Below are 8,814 nucleotides of genomic sequence, written 5' to 3' on the forward strand. Positions count from 1 at the left end.
ATTGAAAGGCATGTCAACAGCAGTGCAAACAATTATCGTTCGTCATACATAAATCTCTCCTTATATAATTTATATGTGATATCATATTTGATTTTTAAATAAAAAGGTTTTCTGATAGTTGTATTTTTAAAAAAATTCTAAGACATGTTCTAATATGTTACCAAATGTATCAATTTTGTATGTTGTTGCAAAGACCGACAGGATTGGGCTTAGATTATTTTTCCCATAAATCCGATGTCAACCGTTCTCGATATTAAACGTTTCTTTAGAAGGTAATAAAATAAATAAAATATAATTCCCTGTATTCATCCCATAGGGAAGACTGGAATTACCCAAGCGTCAGCCGCAGTGCAGCGCCGCAAATTGAGCTAGGGCGAGGTGATTTGCTCAAGGCCACACAGCGCAGCGGCGGGTGATCGAACTCGATACCTTTCGGGTAGGAAGCAAAGACCGTACCGCTGAGCCACGCTCTCCCCAAGGATAATCGTGTTTATTAAACTAATCAGATTTTCGGATCTTTTTCTTAGTATTTTAAAGGCATGTTCTATTCCTCCCACCAAATCCAAGCATCAGTAACACACTTTATAGTCACCTGGAACAACTACAAAAGACGTCTAACTTCTACGTCATGGCACAAGACCGAAGGGCTAGAGCTCAGGTGGTCGCTGGTTCGGATAAGTAAGTAAGCAAGTAAGGCGTGTTCTAATATAGATAGAATGCGCTTGGCCAAGGAGTTCACAACATTGCCATCCGGAAGTATAACGGACCAACACACAAACTCTGTGTAACCATGAACTTTTATAGTCTGGTTAATACAGTTTAGTGAGAACAACTCACAAACGCGGATGGCAAAAACAATAACAAAGGCCTGAGTGACGTCATCTGCATACTATCTATATGACCAAGTATTAAGTGTATTGATCTGAGATCGGAATAAAAGGAAGGGTTAGGATAAATATAGTATTACTATAAATTCGATGTAAAATGCTCCTGACCTTGCATGTTAATCTTTACGACGCAAAAATAATAATACATAACAAATAATGAATTTATATAGCGCTTAAAAACCCACGTTAATCGTGCTCTGCGGCGCTTTACATGATAAAAATGGTTATAGAACAAAACAAAACAAAAAAAAAAAAAAGACAAAAAAAAAAACAACCCAAAAAATCAAAACACTACATACTAAGCATTGATACAGAAACGTAATCTAAGCATCATCTATTTCATAAAGAATAAGCCTTACGGAACAACTCAAAGATGGTAGATTTTCACATGACTTTGTCCGAGGACTGAGTGCATTCCATCATAGGCATGGAGCAACGGATGAAAAGGCATCTTTTTTAGGTTGTCTTTTATTGTTCTTTGTATTTTAAGTCATGTTCTAAAATGTGACTCATTGTATCAATCTGGTAGTATGCCGGATCAAACCTCTGAAGTCTCGATTTTTACGATCGTCTGATCAAAACTCTGAAAGTCTACATACGAGCATTGCACGTCATGTTTTATTTAATTTCGAGCGGCTATCAGATCCCTGATAGGGTTTTGATCCGCCAATCGTGAAAATCGGGACTTCAGAGGTTTGATCAGCCGACCGTCGATATGGTAATCATAATATTTGACTCATTGTATCATTCTCATGTTATTTTTGAAATGACTAAGAGCATTTCTATGAATTTAATCAAATTTGCTATGAATTCGAAGTCAAAACATTTCAAATTAGATTTTTATCTGTACGACGTAAAAATTATATTTTCTATTAAACCTTTCTTATATTTTTCTTTGTATTTTAAGACATGTTCCAATATGTGTATCATTCTAGGGGATTGGTTTTGGCTAAATTATGTTTTTACTATAAATTAAAAGTCAAACTTTATGAACCTTTATCTTTTCCTAATCTTTCTGCTCTTTAATATCTGACCAGCTCTGTCAATCTGGTATTATGTCGAAATGATTGGAAAGATTAAAGTCATTATATTTTTTTTTACATAACATTAACTTTTACCACGCAAAAATAATATTATCTCTTTACGTCTTCTTGTATATTTCCTTCTATAATAAAATAAGTTCTTATATTTAACCAAATCGGTCAAGTTATGTCAAATTAAGAAATTATGGAGCAAGCACCAGTGTATGATAAAGATCTGAACAAGTGTGTATGAGAGGTGCCAGACAAAGCAAGAAAAGTAAATACAAGAAAAAAAATATCCCCAAAAATCATTTTACCTCGACTGGGAATATTGTGTTTTGTTTTAATATATTTGCTTTCTTCCTTTGTCTGACACCTTCCGTATACACTTGTTCAGACAATTTATGTCAGAATGAACGTGAGGATGTCAAAACCACTCGACCTACATGTAAATCTTTACGATGCAAAAATTACATTTTAAAAGGTTTTTCTTATATTTTTCTTAGTATTTAAGACGTGTTCTAGACCAAATTTATCAATCTTGTCTCATGTCAGAATGAACGGGAGGATTCGAATGAATTTATTTTAATGTAATTTCAATGTCAAAAGCTCTCGGTCCTAAATGTTGACGGTTACGACGGTAAAATATCATCTTTTTAGATTTATGTTTTGATCTTGCGCTAGATACTTTTTAGAAATAAAACAAAGAATAGCGATATGCGATCGCTAAAACATCCTCCACAACCTAAGACCAGTCATCTCTACCACCAATATTAAATTTAAACAAGAAACTTAAGGTTATCCAAAATTACGTTCTTCGTATCTCCTCTACGCGTGTGAAACCTGGACTCTAGACCAGGAATGCCAAAGTCGCCTAGAAACTTTGGAAATAATATTTATGGTTGTGCAGAAGATTGCTAAACACCAAATGGTCAGATAAAATAACAAACGTAGAAGTTTTGTATAGAATAGGCAAACCAATCCAGATTGTGAAAAACCATCAGAAAAAAAGGCAAATGGGATTTCTTGGCCATATGTGGCGACGAGGGCACATTGAAAGCCTTACACTCAGTGGCTACATAGAGGGAAAAGGAGTCGACAGAGGTTGTCGGGTTTTTTTTTTTTTTACCAGTTTGATGTAAATGTTGCTGCTCGAAGCTCGAAGAAGTATATAACAATGCCAAATTTAATGTAAGCTTCAATTAAATATACGAAAACAGATTTTTTTTTAAGTGGACGTTTCGGGTTTCACCTTTATCAACAAAACAGAATGAATGAAACACTACAGACGAATGAGATAATGTGGTCGTGTCGATTTTCCTAGAGTTGGTATGGAGAGGGTTAAAAAATGATTTCTTAATTCAATTTAATTTAACTTTAAACTTAATTTTCTTAAAGTAGCTTTTTTGACATTATACCAGTTTGACACAATGGGCCACAAATGTATCTTTGGCTTATTGTATGAGCGTTTCCCTCTTAGCAATAACCAATTATTTTAATGGTGAGCGCTCAACGCTGGGATAACATAAAAATGCTCATTAGGGAAACGTGAGCGACGATCGATTAAAACATTATCGTTTCTTGGTGTTTAATTGCACTAAGCTTAAAACAGACATCATGTGTTATAATCTAGGTTTCAAAAGTGACATTTGTGGGCGGGGGGGGGGGGGGGGGGGGGGGGGGGGGGCGGATGTGATTGTTTGTTTGTTTTTATAATTGGATTCAGTAGTCTGATGTCACGCGCCCGGCAACGGCGGCCATCTTGGTTCTAAACAAAGAAAATCATTACTTTTTATTCTTCATGCTGGCTAGAACTTTTCATTCCCTTTTCATATGCATTGTGATCAGAATGTGTATAAGTCAAAACATGATCAAATTGATGGGGTTTTTCCCCTCTGGATACGCGTTTAAGTTCGCCGGAGAAATATTTCATACGGCGTCCGCCATTGTTCCGATAGTTTAGAGCCAGTGTTACTAAGTTACCATACGTCATTAGGAAGGAAGTGACGTTACGACTGTTGAAAAACTATTGTGCTACAACAGACATCATGTACTATAATCTAGGTTTCAAAAGTGACATTTGTGTGTGGGGGGGGGGGGTGTGATTGTTTGTTTGTTTCTATAATTGTGCTTGCTTTTCCATCCCTATTCTTCTTCTTTTCTTATTTGATTTTTCCCGTTTTATTGTTTCCTTGCTTTCAGCTGACAATATTTCTGCTCATGAAACGGTTATTTCTGTATAATATGATTTTTTACATCAAATTCTTCCCATGATTTTAATCTTGTAATAGTGATGTGCCACACTGACTTTGATAGATACTGTTGAGCATCCGAAAAGTATATATTTATGAAGAACCGAGGTTTATATTTCGCTCGTTAGCATTAAACACCTAAGTTTATCTCAGACTCTATAGCAATAAACATAAGTTTATCTCGGGCTTCTGTAGAGTGATACACCTAAGTTTATCTTGGACTATAGTATTAAACACCAAAGTCTTTTTCTGGCTCTCCAGCATTAAACATTTAAATTTATCTCGGGCACTGTGGCAGTAAACACCTAAATCTATCTAGGGCACTGTAGCAGTAAACACCTGAATTTACTTCGGGCACTGTATCAGTAACCACCTGAATTGATCTCGGGCACTATAGCAGTAAACACCTAAATTTATCTCGGGCACTGTAGCACCAGTAGCATTAAACGCCTAAGTCTATATCACATTCTCTAGTATTAAACACCAAAGCTTATCTCGGACAGCGTAGCAGTATAAACCTAATAATTTTTTTCGGGTACGGTAGCATAAATAGAGCAAAGACATTTTCTTGTTACCCTTGGAATATTATATTATTATAATATTATAAGGTATCGCTAAGTAATCTCCCAAAGTCAAAGAGACATAAAAACTCTCCTTTCATTTCTTGGTGGACAGAGAAATTAGAAATTGTGTAAAGAGTACTGTCTGGAACGTGGCTATATTGGTTGATTTAGTGCCGGGCGCCGCATCCATCTTTTAAGAATGGATTACAGCATTCCATTCGGCTGTAAGGGTTAACGTTAATATCACATGCAAGCATTTTAAAATATAATAAATGGAAATGGTATATACCGCCTCTTACTTTTTGAGTAGATATCTATGTCTTTCTTTCTTTTTTTCCTGTCTTTGTATGTACAAATATAGCATGTTTAATCATCTTTTTATTCTGGCACCACCTAATACTGTAAGAATGCCACGCCACTGAGTATTTTTATGCAATTGGATATCAGTATGCCTTATAAATAAGCACACTGCTGACTTGTAAATAACGTTAGTTTTTATATAGCGCAATATTCACTAAGCACGACTTCCCACGTTAAAAATGAACTATATGACATGTAGGATGAAGCGTGTCGGCTATAGAAGGAACAAAGTTGACGTCACTCGGCTTTTTGTTTGTTTTTTTGTTTTTTTAGAAAGTCTGTGAGTGATTAGCTCTCCTTATATCAATCCGTCTATAAACGTGAAAGGGTACGCACAGTTTTGCGTGTTGGTATAATTAATTAAGATGGTGGATATTATGAGTATTTTATCTAAACGCATAACATCAATTAGGTACTATTGCATTTTCTTGTTCCATGTACAATGCTGTTATCGGCCAAGAATCCAATTGACACCTTACTCAAACTTGCCTAGTTCTACGAAAAATTCATAGAATTACGAATTTTTGGTTCAAGCTACAGAGTTGCATTCGCCTCTTTGACTCAATAAATCTTGTTGAAAAGGTAAATGTAGTTCCTTAGATACTATATTCAGGACTTTGAAGCATCTGTGGATCATGGTCATGGTAAATTATTGATTTGTAAATCTATTTATCGTCACTTTTTCAAATATTTTTTATTGGAAACTACGATTTTTACAAATTTCAAGGAGGCAGCCCTGAGAGAGAGAGAGAGAGAGAGAGAGAGAGAGAGAGAGAGAGAGAGAGAGAGAGAGAGAGAGAGAGAGAGAGAGAGAGAGAGAGAGAGTTTCCCCCCCCCCCCCCCCCCGCCTCAAGCCGGTATTTGGTTGTGATATACTTGAGCATCTGAACATCTATATAGGGCAATATCCACCTAATGTGATCCAAAACGCTTTACAAGGGGTGCCTAGCCAACAGCAACAAGTGACATCTAGGACGATACATGACGCCTACTAGCGACATTAATATTTTTTATACCGACAGAGAAAACGCTTTTACTGACACATATTTTACACTTGAGTAAGGTGAGAGAATGTGAGTTAAGACCACTAGAACACATAGTAGCACAAAACTATCTCAAAACGAAAATTTAAAGTTAAAATGACAGAAACCTGGATTCAATTCTTTTGTTATCTAAGCAAATATTATTTCTATTTCCCTTAATAAAACAAATTTAATCTGTGACTATAAATTCATTTTTTAAAAAATATTTAGACCATCCTATATAATACCGGTTTGCGTCGGTAATTGAGATATAAAAAAAAAAAAACAATTGTAATCTTCCCATCAATTTCTTATCCCTACTATATAGTATGAATGTATTTGATGCATGCTGTTTGTCGTTATAATTTGTTAGACCTCCAATCAGGTGATTAGTTCTCACTAGAGACATTCAAATAGACTGAAATCTTGAAATGTTCGCATTGGTTACTGTTTTTGTTGCTTTGTGTGTGTGTGTGTGTGTGTGTGTGTGTGTTGCTACGGCCGATCCTACAGTAGGATTGGGTGAGTATTTTATGTAAACGTTTAGCATCAGTAACGGTGACAGTTTATCCATTCAAAGCTTTAGATAATCCATGAACTCACACAATAATCCACATACACCGGAGAATTTAAATCCGCGTTTAGATTATTGATGTGGTAATGCACATCGTCACACAATCACAGAATCACATAGTTTTGCCACAGACAATTACCTAAGTAAAAACATCACTCACCATTAGATATATATATATACTGCGCTCGTTGAAGAAGCGACAACGCAACTCCCCACTAAAACAATACTACAACTATGATGACCTTTGACAGAGTTGCGAAACGAAACTAGCTTTCAACTAATAGCTTAGTCTGCAATTGATAACTCAACTCACAGTAATACACAAACATTATAGTTATGGTGGTGGTGGTGGTGGTAGTAGCAGTTATTCTTCCTTCCTCTTTCAGCCGCGGCAGCAGATGATGCTGTGATAGAATTCGTCAACGCCAGATGCTCCGCCATGTCGCTAGTTCTCATCGCCATTATAACGGTACTTGATGGTGCCAACGACACCGCGCCACCATCACCACTACCGCTTGCTCCTGTCCCCCCTCTTCTTACACAAAATTCCACCGCCGCCTGCCTGCCGTCTGCCGCCGCCTTCGTCGCCACCACCTCCCAGCATCCCCCTGACGACTAGGAGGCATCGATCCTATCCCCGCGGTCATCGGTGCTCCTGTAAGTTGTCGCCGTCACGCATATTATTTGTGTTGAAGAGAACAATCGATGCCTGCGGGTACAAAATGCCCTCCATTCGGCTGTAAGGGTTAATGTTAATATCATATACAAACATTTGGCGATTTAACTGTTATCTGCCATGCCCTGGGAAAATATGTATCTAACTCGCTCCTTATCAGGTCATTTTCAGGATTTTGTCTTCTCGCTTTGTACCCGAAAGGTACTGAGTTCGAATACCCGCTACGTTGTGTGGCCTTGAGCAAGACACATCGCCCTAGCTCAGTTTGCGGCGCTACACTGCGGCTAACGCCTGGGTTATTCCAGTCTTCCCTTGGAATAGACCCTAGAGACAAATTTCCCCTATGCGATGAATAAAGGGAATATTATTTATTATTTTATCTTTTAACTTCACACTCAACCATCACAAAAATAGATTTTTCTCACTTAAACTGAAAAGCAATAAGTTCTTGCTATCTATATGTAAACATTTTTAGCAAAGCGAGACTACAAAACAATAATAACAATAACAATAATAATAATAATAATAATAATAATAATAATAATAATAATGATAATAATGATAATAATAATAATAATAATAATAATAATAATAACAATAATAATAATAATAATAATAATAATAATAATAATAATAATAATAATAATAATAATAATAATGTACAAGGTATAGCGATTTCTATCCAATTGAATCTCAAAGCGCTTTTGTTCCCACAGAGACTGTGTCTTCACTTCATAATATCTCTTATATTAAATTTAAATGAAGGTTTTTCTTTCGAGTTATCCATATATTTGATAAACTGTATTTGAAGAGAGTTTTCTTACAGGGTAACCTTTAAAAATATTGAACATTTATTTAGCGCAATAAATATACATTAAACGTGCTCAAAACGCTTTACAAGGTGTTCCAAGCCAAAAGCAACACAACACATGCAGGAAGATAATATATAACGCCTGTTCGGCTATATTACATTTTTTTTCCACACAGATACAACGCTGTGAATGGCCAGCCTACTAATTTTACCCATGAGTTCGGTGAGAGAATGTGAGTGAAGAGTATTTTCCAAGGACTCAACTATGCCCCGTTCAGAGCGGGACTCAAACCAAGGACCTTCCGATCCAAAAGCGAGTGTCATCAAAACAGTATTACGTGCAGGTGAACCCGATGTCTAGAATTGAATTTTATGCCAAACTAATAAACACCTGATGTAAAATAAATATTTTTTATTGAAATCGACATAAATGTATTGAACATCTTGCTCTCACAGGAAAGATAGAAGGTAAAAAGAGTAAAGGTTGACCAAGAAAAACATATTTGAATAGTTTGAACAGCTGGGTGACAAAGAAAGAGAAGAATAATATTAGTTTTCGGAGGTTATCAGATCAGAGAGATGAATGGCGTACCATGATCACCGATGTCTGGCACAGACTTGGTACTTGAAGAAGAAGAAGAAGAAGG

The 8,814-nt window shown here is 36.2% G+C and overlaps 1 protein-coding gene across 1 annotated transcript in view; it reads right to left on the reverse strand.

Moving 5' to 3' along the window:
* Window positions 1-7,296, reverse strand: part of LOC144975900 (voltage-dependent calcium channel subunit alpha-2/delta-3-like) — a 283,425-nt gene extending 276,129 nt beyond the window's left edge. The window contains exon 1 of the mRNA XM_078920088.1: window positions 6,994-7,296. The gene's annotated coding sequence lies outside the window, so the exon portion shown is untranslated. The remainder of the gene's footprint in view (window positions 1-6,993) is intronic.
* Window positions 7,297-8,814: the final 1,518 nt, after the last annotated feature.

Source organism: Berghia stephanieae, chromosome 6 (genome assembly GCF_034508935.2).
Source record: "Berghia stephanieae isolate SIO BIC M18660-M18661 chromosome 6, UCSD_Bste_1.3, whole genome shotgun sequence".
Lineage (NCBI taxonomy): Eukaryota > Metazoa > Mollusca > Gastropoda > Nudibranchia > Aeolidiidae > Berghia > Berghia stephanieae.